The sequence below is a fragment of the Crassostrea angulata genome, chromosome 7 (assembly GCF_025612915.1).
Source record: "Crassostrea angulata isolate pt1a10 chromosome 7, ASM2561291v2, whole genome shotgun sequence".
In the NCBI taxonomy this organism is placed as follows: domain Eukaryota; kingdom Metazoa; phylum Mollusca; class Bivalvia; order Ostreida; family Ostreidae; genus Magallana; species Magallana angulata.
In genome coordinates, this window is record NC_069117.1 from 55225749 (window position 1) to 55245231 (window position 19483).

General features: G+C 34.8%; 1 protein-coding gene across 7 annotated transcripts in view; it reads right to left on the reverse strand.

The window, feature by feature from the left end:
* The window catches only part of LOC128192460 (nephrin-like), a 47936-nt gene that overhangs the window by 24118 nt on the left and 4335 nt on the right, over positions 1–19483 (reverse strand). For 3 of the 7 annotated variants that reach the window (XM_052865146.1, XM_052865135.1, XM_052865147.1), the window contains exon 3: positions 13717–13833. The gene's annotated coding sequence lies outside the window, so the exon portion shown is untranslated. Of the gene's footprint in view, positions 1–11604; positions 11757–13716; positions 13834–14048; positions 14623–17687; positions 17753–19483 lie in introns of those variants that run through there. The other 4 variants (XM_052865137.1, XM_052865136.1, XM_052865138.1 and 1 more) reach the window with 4 other exon arrangements.

Sequence of the window (19483 nt, forward strand, 5' to 3'; positions counted from 1 at the left end):
AGGAGGTGAAATCTCAGTGCCACTGTGTCAACATGTAACACTGTACAAGGGCCATTTAAATATAATTTGTATGGGTTCCCCACTAAATAAGGCTTTTTATGGCTGATTATTGGCTACTCTCAAAAGCGGGATGTATCAATATTTTGGTAATGCGTTAACATGACACACAGGTCCACACAATAAATCGTGGAGAGGGATTAAGGAGTCAATTTGATCCCTGTCTCTGTCCCCTCTCTGTGATAAAGTCCAATACCATTTACTCTGGGCAAATACAATCTACCTGATCCTGCAATATATGATGACCCTCCACACACACCCAAATCAACCATTGTCAATCTTCTAGGAGATCTTCACTTTTATTACCCTTTCCCAGCATTTCATCTAGGAGAGGACACCATTGAGATGACCGTGAGGTACTTTTTACTGCATTTTGTTGATCAAGACTCCCTCTAATTAAGACATGCAGATCATCGCCATTTCATGGCCCACAGAAAATTTGTAAGACATTTGACGGTAATAAAGCCTGCACAAGACTGATGATGATGTTCTGATCAATGAGAACACAATAGAAATTTTATCTGTGAAAAAATCCATCAAACCATTATACTAGGCAATGCTGATCTCTCTCAATTCATTTGGTGAAACTCCCTGCAACATAAAACCCCAATAAAGGTGCAATAAACACCCTGTAAGTGTTCTCCCTTGAACATTACAGCTCCAATTTTATTTGCATGTTTCTAAAAAATTTCAAGACACTAAAACCTTGAAGGCACCAATTTGTAGAAATATGAAGCAGCAGAAACTCTATTTCCACCATTAAATTAATACCAACACTCAAAGCATACTTCTTATTAAAAGTGCTTAGAAATAAATTCTCCTTTTTTTTACAAGAAGAAACAACCGCATACCACAAACAATCATAATTGCCATCAGAGGTTCTTTGAATAGTGAACGTTATTTCTGGAGAAAGCCAAAAAGGAAACCCAGACTAAGCTCAAACAAATTGATTTCCATCCTGGCTGCTTGCAATTGAGCATTGGTTATACAGCAGACAGAAGGTGAAAAGACTTATAGATTAGCGTTTTCTGATCAGAGAGGTATTCAAAAGGCCAAGTTAGGCATCAATAGTTGTCACCATAATGTATTCTAGATCCTCTCGATAGTTTCACCAGATTCATTCTGCTCCTGGACAAGATCAATTTGTAGGCAGCAGTTGGCATCTCTACAGAATAGGAACACTTTCCCCAAAGTTGCTGTTATGATAAAGAGGCTTCCGCATTGTGATTTTGAGAAATGAACAAATGTTTTGCAAAGAAACCAAAAACAAATGAAATTGCTCCAAGTTTATTTAGAGTTGCTGGAGAATACAGAATATAATAGGTGTGCATCTTTGTGCACGCCATGGTTAACTGAAAAGAGGTTAACAAGAAGATAACGAATGACAGAATGAATTACTACACCTGGTGAGAGAGACAGATAGAGGATAGATTGGGCATAACAATTACACAGGCAGCTGTAAGAGAGCTGAGGAAGAATGTGTTGGAGCACTTATTGCAGGACAGAGAAAGTGTGCAATGCAATGAGTTGTTTGCTACAGACAGATAAATTGTCCTCTGCCTGAAGGTCTGCCTTTGAAGTCGCTGGGTCTGATGAATGTTATCACTGATGGTTGTAAACAGTGGCACTATAAAGAGGACAACAGTGTAAGAATGTGACAGTGGATTAGGCTTATCTTGGGGGATCTGGCCATCAGAAACACCTGTGAATTCACACTACAATCCAAGAATATGTACATCATTTGTACTGCAACATAAGCTACAAATGAAAATCACTTCAAGATATAATCCAGATCATGTACAATTTTTTGTACTGCAACATAAGCTACAAATAAAAATTAGGCTGTGAATTTCATTTAACGTAATTCCTTCTACAAGCATAAGGATAATTCCTGATTCTTATTTATTAGCAGAGAGCGGAAATTATTAGGTTAGGATTGTGTGAATCTGTATCAATGCCATATAGAAAATTCTAAAGAAATGAGGCTGAACAACAGAAGAAGCCAATCTCGTGAGGCCTCCATGGTTATTTAATTAAACTTAGAAAGGGTGCTTAGAGAAATCCATCTTTTGGGCAAGCCATGACGGACACTCATGAGAAAAGCAATTTGGTTTCTGTATGGCCAGAGAAGCAAACAAAAAATAAATGAGTGCAACAATGGCTGGGAAATTTTTCTGCATTGACTTCATCTCCTTTCTTCTCTCCCTTATTGACACAAAGGAACAAATTCTAGCTCTTTGTGATTGACAAGAAAATTTACAAAAAGATTTTGCAGAACGAGGGGTAATGATAAATCAAAATGTTCTCTAAAGATTCTGTTTAGCAGAGCACAGACCAATGAGCCCGAATCTCCACTGGACGAACAGACAGTGATTGCCTTGGTGTATTTGATGGGGTTCAAATCAACCATGGAACACCAATTTAGGCATTATCATATCTCCTAATGAGTAATGATTTGCCTTTTATTGCATTATCTTGAATCATAAAAGATGACATCTCGCTGGAATAAATTGGTCTTATTTTCTTTGCAATCTCCATCATTTGATGGAATCTGATGGATTTTGAATGTTTTCCCCTGTCTTTATTATGTAAAGAGACTAGTGTTGAAGTTCTGTGCAGTTGCACGAGACAGATTTATAAGCTTGTCACATCTTGTCGATCAGCTACAATTTCTTTTATATCTCTGCCTGTCTTAACTGCAATATTCTCATCACACTCCATAGTTCTTCAAAGTTTCAATTTCAATTAACACTGCAGCCAAGAAACTAGTATTATGCTTTAATTTAATTACACCGAATGGATGAAGAAACAAGATATATTTGAACACTAATTAAGAAGGCTAGTTCTGACGGATCTGGTGCAATGTTGCACCCCCAGACTTCACCGTCTCATTGAAATCTTTACGATCTCTGGCGGAAGCTTAGTGCATTATCCTTCCATACTGTAATAAAAATCTCAGAAATTCACCAATATGATGATCCTTAATCAACCCTCCGATAACATTTCATCTTTTGAAATAAAAAGTATCCGAGGATTAATAAACATACGCAGGATTTAGTTAGCCACTTCCATGTACAGATTCTGATAAATTGGTTCTCAATCGGCACAAGAGGCTCAGCATGTTAGATTTATACATAACCTTCAATATGATAATGCATCTTTCATCTTCCATTACATTGCCCTGATTAATAGATATACACAAACAGTATCTCTACAGACATGTTTCGGGAATTCCTCACTGACAAACAAACAGAGCACTCCTCTGTCTAATGGTCAGTAGCAGACAGGATAACGTAACAATCTGTACATGTTCTACTAAATACCTACATACAGATACAGACATATATAATTATATACTGTTTACAGAATCAGAGAATTCTAGCAAATACTTCTAATTTATTAAAATGTTGAGCACAAGATCTGATGGATATGTACATGTATTGTCCATCGTATATCTTTTATAAAGCTTGATGTAAACCATACAATGTGTAGAAAACATGCAATTTTATATAGATTTGCAGTTGTTGTAATAAAAAACAAAAACCTCTACATGGCAGCATCAAATCAGTAAAATCTTTGTATAATCTCTCAACACACATCTTGCTTTCAGAGGTCAGGAAAAAGAAAGATATCAATGAAAACGAAATGATGAACGACTGAATGTCTTCTAAAAGCTTGCATGCATGGGGAAGCCCTGGGGAAATCAAAGTTTCACCCGCTGTCTGTAGTAAATCAACAATTTTGTTTTGTACTGTTTTTTAAAAGACAAAAATAACAACCACTAATGAATGATCAGTTACGACATATCAGTGTCGCCACATTACCTAGCTGTCAGTTACTAGCGTGCTGAATATAAAATAATACGAAACTTACCACATGGCTCTCCGAAAGAATAGACTTCAAGATAAATCTCTTAACAAGATAAGAAAACAGAGTGGAAAAGATAGTTCTAAAGATTAATTTGTAGTTGCACCCATTACAAACTCATTCTAAAACCATGAGTCATCCTCCAAATTTCATTCATACAAGAAGAAAGACAAAGTCAGCTTCCGCCTGGATTTCTCTCTGTTCCGCTAAATGGACCAGTGCCCCCATCACAGATGTCCTTAGTTCAGGTTCATCCCCTTAATACGGTTTTCTCCTCTTTCCCCTCATCAACAAGAAAAATAACTTTTAATAGGTTCCCCACGATGGGAGTGTATCTCCATCTTGTAGCTTTCTACCACAATAGAGATAACTGAACTCCTATGGACAATTAAACTCCAGAGATAGAAGATTAATCATGTAATTCTTGTCCAGTTATAGGCTGGATTACAAAAAAATTCCTTCATTTGCACTTCCTTAATCCTTGCTTATATTGAGGTCTTATTCTATCTCAATCCTTGCTTATATTGAGGTCTTATTCTATCTCAATCCTTGCTTATATTGAGGTCTTATTCTATCTCAATCCTTGCTTATATTGAGGTCTTATTCTATCTCAATCCTTGCTTATATTGAGGTCTTATTCTATCTCAATCCTTGCTTATATTGAGGTCTTATTCTATCTCAATCCTTGCTTATATTGAGGTCTTATTCTATCTCCAATAGAAGTCACTGTTAAGAAAGGTCTTCTGTTGTGTAGAATTTGTGTTCTTACAGAATTATATTGTTACAGCCTACCAACTTCTGTACATGTTTACAAAATAACATTTGATAAAGAAAAAAATGATGAATAAACAAAAAGTTTTACATACTGGTGAATTTTAAAGAATTCCTGAAATCCATTTATATAAGTTGATCAAACGTATTTCAATGTCCAATGAAGATGTCTGCCATCAGAGTGTGTATGGGGTTAAGAAGCTATTAATATGATTGATAATTCCAGTCTGTGATGGATGGCCTCACTGCCACAGTCTGTCAGCTATACAAGTGAAACTTCAATTCTACCTAATCAAATTAAACTATCAGCCTCAAGTCAACAGGTTTTTATAACAAATATTAAGCGCATTCAATCAATTGATTTTGTCTTCATTTTTTGTCATGAATGATCAGTCAACAATGATTAAACAACTGGAAAATAGAAAATCAAAAAGCTTTCATAACTGCTTGAATTAAATACAAGCCAATATATCTATCATTTGGATAATTCTGACACAAATCTAAGTTATTTTACAAATTTTACAAACAAACAAAAAACCAAACAAACTGACCGAGACTAACCGCGAGTTGACCTGGGTACCAGTTCAGATTGATACTTGCCTAACTAGTCAAATGTGTCAATATATCGTGACTGTTTGCTGAACAAACAAATGACTGTACTGCTCAGGTACACACAATTTCACTTTGATCTTTTCCGCTTCAGCCTCAGTTTTTCATCAAGCAAGTAGAGAAGCAAATTGCTCCAGCAGCTCTACCATTTCTCAGTCGGTAGAGATTATCCGAACAGGAAGTGGCTGATTTCTGATACACACAGCTCCTTAATGAAAGTGACAGCCACTACAAACACTCTATTTGTTTCCAGAGTCAGCCTTTTGCCCTTTTTCTCTCCTGTAATAATATCCACTTACAAAGCAGCTCCTGAAGCTGAATTGATCGAATACACCTAGTAATATGTCCGTGAAGAAACTCCACCTGTGGGAATTACATAAAAAGATCTACATTGGTACAACAGAGTAAGTTCTTAGAGAATAGAAAATGATGCCTTTTACACCTGACAATTGAACGTACTGAAGTTGTTTACAATATACATAACCATTGCACTTTCATCTAAATTTCATTTGATTGTGAAATCATGAAATTTAAACTTAAGATAATATTACTAAAACCGATTTGGTTGGACTTTTCCGATGGCGTCGCGTTCAACTCTTTCAGCTACGTCATACATAAACAATACCCGCACCTTAACCACAATTTTTTATTGGTGGATTCAGCTCACCGCTGATTGGCTGCTGGTTAACTAAGACTAAATTATGCACGGACAGAACAACAACATATCAGAGAATGAAAAAGTCACATGGGTACTCGTGACTGTCGAAATTGGGCTATTTTTCGAAAGTGTACACTTGTGATAAAACAATACATAAGGTACATAGCATAATATAGCTGTAGCTCTATGTATAACTTTTGGGTTAGAACATATAAAGCTACAGTGCATACATTACTTACATGTACAAAAAAAACTTTACGGCAATTTGCCGCGTATAAAAATAACCCTGTTTTTAAAAAAGATTTACATCATACCATACCACATTTTGTGCAAATAATCCATTTTAATATTTCTTCATTTAGTTTACTACTGTTAATAATTGTATTTTACTTGCCCCAAACTTTCTCCTATTAAACAACCTTTAACCGTACTCGGAAAGCGGATCAAGAACTGTATTTTTTATGTATGTAAACAAACCAGTGTTCATGTATGGAGCTGGTGATCGGTGGTTCAGAGACAGGTAATTAAAATAAAGAAATCTGCAGTAAATGGTTTGTGGATATTGTATATATATTTACACCGAAAGTGATAGGGCAACAGAAGAGAAACGAATCGGACACTTGCCTAATGAAGACGCACATGTACAAACCCCCTTGCACTCTCCACTTCCGTCTTGTTCTTTCACACCATTGTTCAATTCTTTTATTGACTGTCGATTGCCGATCGAAAGGTGTAGAAATCGAGGAATTCATATCTATCACTTCGACTGGCAAGTTAGTAGGTAATACATGTACATTATACATTTATGGTATTTACATGAAATGAACGCTTAGCACATGCAACTTTTAAATATTATATTTATTATAACGCCGTACTCTGGACCGTAGCTTGAGGCTATGGTTTAACGCCCGTTTACACAGAGAGAGAGAGAGAGAGAGAGAGTTTTGCACAGAATTTAAACTTAGGGGATAGTCGATTTGAATGAATAATATTTAGGGGAAATGAACTGTTCTGAGAAATCCTTCAGCTCTGGCATTGCATAAGCGTGTACTGATATCTCCGCCTAAGAAAAGGAGTTAACCAATCATAAAGTTTTCACCAAGGCGGCGTGTATAATTTATGCATGACGTAGCTGACAGAAATGATCGTGACGCTATAGGAAAAGTCCAACCAAATCGGTTTTGATAATATATGTTGATCACTGGAATTTGTTAACTTGGCAATATTAGTAGAACACAAAATGTTAAAAAAGACAAAATATCTTTTCCTTTTACAAGTATTGTTCTTTTGTCAATTATCAAACTCCCAACAGTAAATATTTGCCAGATATCAAGAAAGACCTCAGCATTAAAAACTCAAAGTAATTTTAAAAATTGTTTTTTGAAGAGGGATCTTAGTGTGGCTGAAGATCTTTCTGTGTAGTAAGAGAGTAGAAAGGAACACATGTTTACTACAGCCAACATGCAATGTTTCCTTGTCAAGAATTTTCTTTGTTTGTCAATGCCCGAGAACAACTTCAATGCAGAAAAAATGTTGTAATCTAGCTACCACTTTGTGTACCTAAAGCACAGAGATGGAACAAAGCAGCGGCACGTGAGCCTCAGACTTATTGTCCATCAGACTCAATCACTCAACACACACTTCTTCGCACTCAACACTTGAACCAAATTTACAGATGTATTTTTGTAACATCCAACTTTCAAAGTCTCCTAATTACAGGATTTAGCAGTGTCTATATTGTTTGTATGTATGTTGTACGCATAAAACATTTGTTGAGGAGCATAACATTGCCAAAAAACCACCCATAATGCTTCAGAATAGCAAAGATTCTCCTAATTTGAAATTAGGTTTGAGGCAAGATTTTATCCTTATACTAATTAATAAACCAATTAATTATTTACACTATGGAAAAAAATTGATTTTTTAAGATGACACTTCCAAGAAATTTTTTGAACCCAAAGCAATTAAAATCAAGTGTCTGGGTGACTTTCATGTTACTTCTCAATAATAACATTTCATCTCTTCATTATAAGCAAATCACTACTGCAGATGGGTACCAAACCAAAACTATTCAATTGCTAATGGACAAATATGAAACGAGCAAATGACAAATGAAATATAATAAGGGGGAGAAAGCTCCAGTGGGGTTGAACAAATCCAAATAAATTCCTGTCTCGCAATTCCTCGCAGATTGCCTTGATCATCGTCTAATAGAGACAAAATTATGGAAGATTCCAAACCATTCCTGGAAGCTTCCTCTGTGTCTACAATGGCCGGAGGACAGAACTGCCCAGCCAATTGCTCCCAAATGCCCGATCAAGTGTGAAATTAACACCATTAGTTTTTCTTGCCGCTCTGTCTTCCAGCGAGACGTTGTGACAGGGGTATGAAGTGTATGTCAGGTGCTCTCAGCGACTATCATCTTTTCTACACTTCCTTATTCTGTATCATTAACTAGTTCATGACTAACTGTCTTAAGACTGAACACAAGTTTGCAAAAACTGTTGGCATTCAATTTAACAATGAAGTTTATATAAGCATTCTCAAAATTCTCTGACACCAATGATTCTGCCAGATTGGCTTTAAACATCATGTCATTACATCCTAATTCTATTTTATACGACAACAACTTTGATACCTCCCATCTCTTAACAAGAACCTCACTGTGTTGTTGGAAGCGTCCTGTGATATTTCTCTTGCCCTACATTTTGTTAAGATAAGAAAATCATTTAAAACTTTTCATTAAAAAATCATTTTGTTAAAGTTACATGAACCTTGCCTATCATCTTTAATCAGATGAACTTGGATGGTGCATCATGTCCCAATTTGTTTGTAATAGACACAGCTTGTACCAGCTTCCTTCATTGAAGGTAAACAGATACTGGGTTCTTTTAAATCACATCATCCCTCTTTAACAATATCATGTATCATTGTGTATATCATCGTAACACCAGTTTAACTCAATTCCGTTTCTCTGAGCGTCTGGTGTCAAGGAATCAGTTACCAATACAAGTTTTATCATATCATCTTGGAAACACGTTATTTTGTAAACATATTCAAATTACATGTATGTTTGACTCTTGATTCTAAAATTGATTACAGTTGTCAATCTTCCTTTAGAAAATAGCGTAATAATTACCAAGTAAACCAAAATCATTTGTTCACTACATTTGATGTTCTGTAAATATATCTTACACCAAGGGTTAGTGCATAGCATATACTATGAATATCAAAGAGAAACACAATATTCCATCAACTACATGTACAAGTCCTGACAGAAATTATTGCTGCTTTATTCATTATCACATTTTCTTGTTTTTTCACCCTTAGGTGTAATGATTTACACCTTTTTAATTGATATGTCTGTTTATATAAGCAAGAAATATGACTCTTAGTAAGACATCGTTTTTCTCTGAGTCATGCGTTAGACTAATTATGAGTTATATAGTTTAGACAAATTTCAAAGGAAATGCTACAAAGCTAAGGAACATAAATGGAGCTCAATCCATGATTTCTTCAGTCCTTCAAGATACCGATCTACATCTGATGGTATATATAGAATCAAAGCAAGTTTCCATTAACATTCACATTTTTTCTCGGTTTAATTATCCCCTAATAAAATTAAACCCACGTGCAAGTCTAAAGAGAGAAGTATTTCTTCCATTAACTGAATATTTTTACTCTTTTCATCATGAAGAAACTTTTATGTCTATAACCACACTCAATAATCAATAAAATTGCACTTAAATTATTCAAAATAAAATCTCTATAGACTTCATATAAAATATATATTTGATTTCATTTATATCTTTTCATTCTTTTCGAGGGCTTGTTTTTGTTTGCTTTGGTGCATCACCTACGTAAACTTAGTTGGATCCAATATTTCTGGTTTCAATTATAGCTGTTTAATTAGTCTACATTTTGTCATTCTTGTTTTTTCAGACTATTTTTCTTCCCTGTCACCGATCTAGTTTGAAGTCCTTCTCCTCAAGAATCTAAATAACCACTTCAAAGTTTCTTAAAATGTCGGCAACATTTTTCACTTTACAAATATTGTGTAACATCGACATCAAACGCATTTTAATGTCCCTGGTAATTTGTATAGATGCTGAGAGGGCCACATAAAAAGAGCTATCTGTTTTACTGACCAGACTGTTGTGGGATTAACTAAGTATACCTTTTTACCTTGCTTGACAGTTTCTTTCAAATCAAAGCTACCAGTAATAAGGTGTCAATTTACTATCATGTGCATACAGTTTCAACTGTAATAGTTTCATTGGAGGCTGACTGCATCATTTAAATAAGATGAAAAATTGATCAAAAATTTTTTAAAAAAATATTTTTTACAATATTTTGTTTTTAGAAAAAAAAATTATACATGAAATTACAGCAATATGTTGATATTGAAATATCTTCATTAAAGTTTCAAATTTTAACTCTGTGCAACATTTATTGTTTAAGATAGTTTTAAATAATATGAATTTTAAAACTTTAATGTTACATTATCTTATTAACTGAATTACTTGTTGCCTGGACACAAATGGAACAAGCCAAGCACTTCTTTACTCATCTCCTTTAAGTTTGATCTATGAAGATCTTTCAGCACAAAGACTTTGACTTTACAACTATTATCTGTAACCTGAAAGAAGCTTTCCAAGATTACCAAAAGAATAATAAAACATCTACCAAGGGATACAAAGAATTCAGGGGGGCTGCACCACAAATAGTTCTATTGTGATGAAGACTGGTGCAGAAGAGGTTTATCTAAGATCAATGCCTCTGTCCTGATTTATTGAATTTGGGCTTTTCAATAATTAAGTGTAGCACAAAAGTTCACATCCCAGAAAAAAAAACAGGGCACCCTCCCCATGCAGTGGTAAGTATACATACATTGCAGATTCAAACTGTATAGGAAGCCTGCTGATTCATTTACACATCACTTTAAGTTGCATTTAAAAATTTTTTCGTAAAAGCCATACAAGAATTTGATAAATACGAATAAAATGACACATTAATGGGCTATAACAATTTTATTTTCCTAATTTTTCCATTTAGGTTAAACCAATAAATGTCTGGTCATGCAACAATAGCTCCCGAATTTAAACAGTTTTCTCTCTCTCTGAACTCTGATTTGTGGGCTATTTTCGTTTTTAACTTTTAAAACGATGAAAAATCAATAGGATGTATATCTACGGAAGTAGATAAAGCCAACAAAACTCAGACATTATACGCTTCATACTCATCTATAGGACACTTACCTGATTTATGAAGTACAAGATTTAGTCTTCTTTTATGAAAATTTGGTCAGTAGCTGCCAATTACTTTTTATATTTGCCTAGGGATTGTAAAATTGTTTTTGAAATGTGTTCATCAAAAGATAGGATCCATCTCTAGATTTCTAATTATGACCTTTGAAATCTGCACCTTATCTCTGATTAAACAAATATCACTCTAAATCAATATTTTGGGGATTTATGGGGCTTCCAACTATTTTGCCCTGCTAACAAAAAAATACCCATAATCTTGGACGGCAAAGAATGATTTTTTCATGTACAAACAAATCAATCCTTTCTGTTACCCTCTAAAAAGAATTCAAACAAATATTTTATTTTGGATTGAAATCAATAGGGATTTATTCTCACACGATCTGGATCCCGATTCTTGAGCATTCACACTTTCCTAAATCCCCTCCAAGATGTCCTAGTGTCTGCCTCGTCTTGTTTGTAATGACACCACAAAAGACGTCTAATAGGATTGTCCATCTGAACGCTGCCAAAAACACAGATTTCTACGGAGTCCGTCATCATCTCGCACTACAGAAATGTCTGTCGCCGTGTCATCTTTACAGTGGACACCAAAAGTATGAAATCAAAAGGTCACTACCAATACTTTTTAAACCCAAATACCCGGTGTAAAACTTGATAAATGACACCGTATGAATCAACTGTGACAGAGAAGATATCAATGTGATACTGCACCCAGGGGTGTCTGTAACATTTATATAGCGTGATAATTCTTTTTCTTCATGTTTATATTTTAAAATAGAAAGTATTAAAGAATCCCCTGTTGCTCTCTATTTACCCAGAGAATGTTGAACATTGTTAATGATTTTCACAAACCACTGAGTATAATATTGCTGCGTAAAATTCTGTACATCACCTAAAACCATCATAAGCCGTCGGAATAGTTATATCATATCATTCTGTTGCATGATGAGGAGATTTTAAGGTATCTTTATTACAGGTAACAAAGGGGCAGGCTTCAGGAACAGAAATTAGTAAACATAATTAGCTAATATTGAGCAATTAGACCCCGGTAATTCACTGTCAGCATTCTACACCATCCAGTGATGGATGGAGTTTCCACATGCTCCAAAATACCCGACAAAACAGGGCCACAGATCAATACCCTCCAAACATAGACACAGACTACTGCTACCTACATCAGGTGAAACAAGTCAAGGTACGCCAGGGGCTTTGAACATTTTCCCAGACTCGAATTTACATTTTTTGTTGCTATAAAAATACGGGATCACAAAAAGCTATCAGAACTCACACCAGTGAACAAAGTAGCAAGACAGTAATCCCCAGGTATAAATAAATATTATCCTACTATTTATTGTCAGAGTAAGCTTCAAACTTGAGCAATTACTGTATCCAATGTGAGGGCTTCCCCCTCACCGATTTGTTTGCCTGTTTACTGAACACACACTACTCAGTCTTTCTCTGCCACTCCATGAGAATCCAATTCTTCTTGACCCCCCAATCCACCTCTCTCAAAAGTGACAACATTTAAACATTGTAAAACAAATTTTACACAATTAGCTCTTCATTAAATATCAAGTTACAAGAAGATTTATCTCAAACTCTTGTGGTTGCAGAGGTACCTGGTACATGCAATGTAGAATCACCACATTAAATAATTGCTAAGGAAAAATAATTTGTTGAAATTTTTTTTACTTATCAGGGCTAAGATTATAGTAATATTATGATAACTACTGCAAACCAATTTTAAGCTAGCTGGAACACAAACTTCATTTTCTTTTAAAATACATGTACTAGTATTAGCTTTGCAATGAGTCTAAAAATTCAGCATCTTTTACATTATCACAAAAAAATAAATTGAAAGAAAAATTCTTGGAATTTTTTCTTTAAAAAAAATGTTTTAAATTAAAACAAATAAAGTAATCAGGATCTAAATTTTAAACCTATTTCTTTTTTTAAAAAAACTATTCTTAAAGTCTGTGAAATTGAAAATTCTTTCCTTATAAACTAGATAAAAATTCACTTGCCTGAAAATTGGATGAACCAAGCAAAAGAAATCATTACTATCTTTGAGGATGTTGCAAGAACAAAGAAGTGAAAAATAAAAAAAAACCAGCCAGGAGTAAAAGTAAATGGATGAAGTGTTAAAGTGGAGTATTGATTAATGCTCTAGAAACAGCACGCAGGTAGATCGGGCTGACTTCAATAAGCCACGGTGTGTTATTAAAGGTATCGCCTGGCGCTGGGTTATAATACCCGAGTCGCCAGCAGGCTATCCGAGAGATCACAGGTCCCTGTCACCTTTCGATAGCGTTGGATTTTAAATATTAACATTGGGATCCTTTTTTTTCAATTCAGTTTGTTTTAATTTATTAATTGCTTCATATCCGTATCTGTGACAGCCTCAAGTACTCAATAAAATGCATACCTTGATTAAAACATTGGGAAATCTATGTAAGGGAGACAAAATAGTTATTGCTCTGCACTTACCTTTCCAAGAACTTCTTTCTGTGAGATGCCTTTTGATGCAAGCTTCGAGAGCAAGGGTTTGTTGTACACTTTCCTCTTGCCACACAGCAATATTCCTATACAATTACAGCGCACGTCCTAAAAAATATGTGTAGAATTTTACAGATCTAATCAAGAATCAATTGCCATAGATTACACATATGAATTTGTCCACACACTATCAAGAAAAAATCCACTCAATTAAGATTAGGAAAACATCTTTAAATCTGTGCTATACGGACCCGGGTCTTGGCAAATGAAGTGCGACCAACCTGATTGATTCACTCAGGCGTGATTCTAATATCCAGCATTACCTGTAAAGTTCTTCTCATCTCTCCATGGTTGGGATGAGTTATCAGAAATATCTCACAAATAAAATAAAGACTGTTATTCCACCAAATCTGATAGAAAGCTCACAGCGTACCTGTAATTTGTATTACACCAAGAGGGAGGAATGTTACCCAGTACAATCCTACTGCAGTGGTGTAGATACACAAAATACGGCGAGCATGAGGGAGAGCACACTTCTACACTCGTCTTTTTTTTATCAATTGATATATTTAAACAGAAGATAGCGTATATGATTTTTGGCAGATACTTGTATTGGATTGCCACTGATTTAAAGTTAGTGCAAGTGGAGATTACAGACAGTAATGTTTACCCACAATCCTTCAATTGTACTCTAGTACACATGTGAAAAAAAAGAAAATATCCAGAAAAAAGATAACAATTATGAGAACAATTACAATACTCAATCCAGATGAAGAAAAGTTACGCAATTAAAAAGAAATTATAAAATATGATTCATCCTGTCAGAGAACTCCTTGGAGCAATTAATATCTGAGAATACATGTAACATCTTCCCACACTTTTGAAACTTTTATGCAAAACTTAATTATAATCCATTAAAACCACTCTGTCTTTCATCAGATTTGAAAAATTAGTTTATTTCAAAAGAAGCATAGCATATTTTAATATGACTTTCGCAGACTGATTTTTTGACAAATTAAAAGGCCATGCAGTGTTACCAGCATTTTGCACTGATACCCTGGACTGGGATACCATACAAAAAGAACACACTAAAAATGAGAAAGATATTGGATGCTTTCTACCAACATTTTATGAAATTTACAATAAACTTACATAAAGTTGGAGACTAGGGGCTTCCTCCTCCGCTCCTACTGTGTTCACACATCCGTAAAGAGCGTTTAATTAACACAGACCTGTTCATTAACTCAGCACTGAGTGCGATTAGTGGACAGTGGGCATGGAGGGGAATACATTAGGACTCCATTCACATCAATGTGTGACATCTAGCCACGGGCAGCCTCTTTCACTTTAATTATAAGGTAGTTTTACATCACATTAAATTCCAGCAGTCCACCTAGCCTTCCTATGTTAGGTGGTCACTCACGGCCCCACTGGCATAAGGTTAAAGGATTTCCAACAGAGACCCATGTTAATGTTTTGTTCTGAACACACCCTAAACTTAATGGCCAAAATTAACTTTGACCTTCACAAAAGGATACACAATTTCATGGCTTCAATTGAATCATTTAATGTGGTCAGTCTGTTACAATGGACATGAGTGGCAAATCTGTCGATTCTTGGGTAATACTGTGTAAGTTACAGAAAGATTTTGACTTTCTATTAACCAACCCATGATTCAATTATTGGCAGAGTCCAAAAACTGTCTTAATGCTTTAATGGCAAAATCTTAAGATCATCAAATTAGATATAACTATCTTTAAAAAGGATGTAAGGGCTCATTTTTATGTATGAAAAAGGGTAGCGCAAATGCTCCTGCTCAATATAATACAATGACAAGATTTTTAAGCAAACTGAACGATCAAACATTTTCATAAAGTAATCTATGTACAAGAGTAGAAAAAGGCAGGAAAAATCAATACACTTGACTCAACTTTAAAAGCTTTCAGTCCCTTATATAACCCAAAGCACCCTACTGTTGTTACATTATCACCAGGCCTGTTCCCTAGGGTCTGAGGAGACAGGGGCCGAAAGCTCAAGGTGTCACAAACATTACCTTCTATGGAAGGAAGCCAGCGGGCCGCCATTCATTATGTATGTCCTCAATAGCAGAAACAAACACATGAACAATATCAACCTTAAGGATGTAATCAGAGGTAATTAGCACCTTGCCTTTGGAACAGACACCGAGAGAGAGGGCTCTGTAAGCGAGATGAATGTAGGACTGCTCCTTAAGAAACTGTTGGGATTGGTAAAAAGACTGCTTTAGCTGTGGTTAAAGAAAACCAATAGAACAAGTCTGCCTCAACTGACATGAGCTGATGGACGTGCATCAGAGGGAGCAGTAACCATAAGTACCTATAGTGTCTCCCGGTCTATCCATAAAAAAAGTCCATCTACTTACCGATTGATCCTCTATGTATTAATAGGCCCATCTACTGTCCTAACTCCTTCTATGTATTAATTGTTGTGCAATAACCATTTGTAAAAGGCAACTATTGATTAAGATACAAGACCTTTATTTTACGTCTTCTACTTTGTTAAAACATAAACCAGATGAACACTTTACTGCACGTATATTTTACAGGGAAAAATTTTTGTCCTGGAAATCATACTTCTGGATTGTAAAATTTTTTAAAATGTCCTCATTTCTCAGGGTTTTTGCGATACTAAGGGGATCATCATGTAGTGATGTCACATTGCCAGTCAGTGCCCAGCAGGAATGCCCGTCTCATTTATTACACTTAAAACTTGATGAATGTGGGTGACAAATTATGAACAAGAAATATCTTAACCTGCATAGCAATCTCATTTTATTATGAACATGGACAATTTTAACATTATTTTTAAAAACTAAATTAATTTTCTTTGTTCAAATAGCCAGTAGCCATTGCCTACAATTCTACTTAAAATAACACTTAATGATTAAATAAATACAACTACTGTCTAAATAGAAATAAAACAATACTGATATTGCACACATAAAATTTCCTAAAATATCTGTTTATTTCTAATACATGTATCATTTTATGTATATAGGGTATAAACAGGTTTCTTTTTTACCTTCAGTGGGTTACAACATGCAGTTTCATTTGGTTCAATTTAGAAATCAAATTTTTTTTTCAGCCTTAGTAGCTTCCTCAGAAAGGAAAATTAATATTTCAAAGAACTTGAAAGATGAGACTGTTTTCTGCTCAAGTAAACAAGCTATGTACACAGTACCATATTTCTTTAATATCTAAAAACAACATATTCAATGGATAATAATAATTTCATATCTGAAGGAAAGGCAAAGTTTATGATTTAGCAGTATAGATTTAATAAATCTTCCATTACTAACAATCAAACAATTTGAATATCTGGGTCATTAATTTTGCATTCAATACCTCACCCTTTCAAAAGTTGATAAATGACTTTTGGATGGTTTAAAATCATGAGTTCAATTTAGAAAAAAAAATGAACACTAAATGTCGAAATTATTACCATCTCCCATTGATTGTAATCTCTGTTATATAGATTTTGTGGAGGAAATCAAAGTTAACTTCAAACAAGCACACACCCGGGCTCTAGCAGATTTCAAAAAGCATCAAGTTGAATCAGATGATACTTGTTCATGGGACATTTAATCATTCCCTAATATCAGAGGGAATTTCTATAACCACCAGAATGCTAAAAACATTTATTGAGGACAAGCCGAATTAGGAGTTAGCGGAGTGACCACAATGTGAAAGCATTTGAGCCCCGACTAAGTAATCGAGACCACTGCTATGTTTTCCCGTTTTTTACTATAATCTCCCGTTTTTTTTTGCCGATGATGCCAAGAGATAGGGTACACGTAATCCCCATCATTATACACCTTGATTAACATTTTCACCCAAACGCCTCCACTAAGACTCCATAAATTGTTACCTGTAGGGTGAGTCTTTTTTACCCGACATTCAGACATCTAAATAACCCTTCATTACCTACATATCCTATGTCAGGACCAGACTCTTGGGGCCAAAGGTCATCATTTTCTCATGCCAGTGTGAAAAATATCTCCCTTCTTTCTATTCACTAAAATCACAAGTACAAATTGAGTCTTATTAAATCCGTCATCCCCTATGCTTCTAATCAGAGTTCTAAACTGAGTTATACCTCTATCTACCTGTACATGTCTATGGCTTTATCTATATGTGTGGCATAATGACACTATTGAATATATATTCTTCCAAACAATTTCTAACAAGAAATAGCTATGCTTATGTGCAGATGGTACAAAGATCTGCAGTCTGACTTTATTTTTTCTAACAACCCAAGTTTGCAATATGGTTTCTTGGCATTAATAAAATTCTGTCAATTTCCAAGTACGGTCATATTTGACATCTCTGTAGGAGAATTGTTTAATACCACAAAGAGACTTGCAGTGGTGCATGCCATTGGTTTCGTGACCAAAATGAGTCACTTTCTGTCAGATAAAGTTTTTTTACACTTTCTATATAATGTAATACTGTTTGGGTAAAAAATCACTTTATCACATTGATATTTGATTCATTTCAACTTATTTTTAACTCAATGCATGCTTATTTTAACTGTGCTTCACAGAGAGGAAATCTGGTCATGACATGAAATGTAATGTCATCTTTCGTATACACATGAACTGAACCTTGACCTATTCTTGCATTCCACCCGAAATGAATGGCATATTTTTCTAAAAAAAAATGAAATTAATGCTGGCTTAAAATAATCTAGAGGAAGATTTCCTTGTTAAATTCATTCCACTAATGTCTAAAATGAGTCAACTGCTTACGGTACCACTTTGTTCAATCCTACAGTTGGTACCAGAAGCCTTGCTTTATATCAGTCAATAGTGTCACTGTTTTTGTTTGTACAACGTATTATTCTGGGGCATCACCACATTGCTTTTGGTAAAGTTTGATGGTTTTTGATTTCTGATTCACCAGGTGATGATAAAAGGTACACACTACATCTTTATACTCCTTTTTCAGATGACCTTGTAATTTAAATTATCATGACCTTGTTTCTGATTATTTTGAGAAAAATCAATCAGATGCAACATTGAGCCCCAGAAAGAAAGTCATTATAATCATAAAATAGTTTTTACTTCCTATTTCATTTTATTACCATAATGTAATATTGTTTAAATACAAACACATGAAATTAATATAAATTTCACACATTGCCTTTGATCCTACTGAATGAAAATGTATATAGTGATTTTGAAAAGATTCATAAATAATTCATGTCCTGGATAATGATTTAACAATCTACTGGCTAACTTTGTACCTGCTAGCTTTGTTCATAAAATTGCTGTGTCTGCTAGGAGAAACGATAGTTCATATTCTTTGATAAGAAAATAATAGGGAAATTCCTATAGAAAAATTAAATGGATTGTCACCAGGCAGCAAAGAATGAGAGAGGTAAATTAGCGTGCAAATAAATTGCCAACATTAAACATGAATGAGCTTTGCACTTATTACCAACAGTAAATTCAGAAATCATAAACTGTGCATTGTTCAGTCCAAAGAGATTTGTCAGCTTACTCAAAACAACTCCTAATGTAATCAGTCAAAGGATATAGTTCTACCAATTTCCGAACCATTTTCCCTGTTAAAAAATCGGAGTGGTCGATTTAATCAGATGACAATCACGATAGAGGCGCAAGCAGACTATGTACCATTTCCTTGTCACTCGAGTCAAATAAAACACCGAAAAAGCACTGGCCACGGACAATAGGGCGGATCATTTTCTGGTCTAGAAT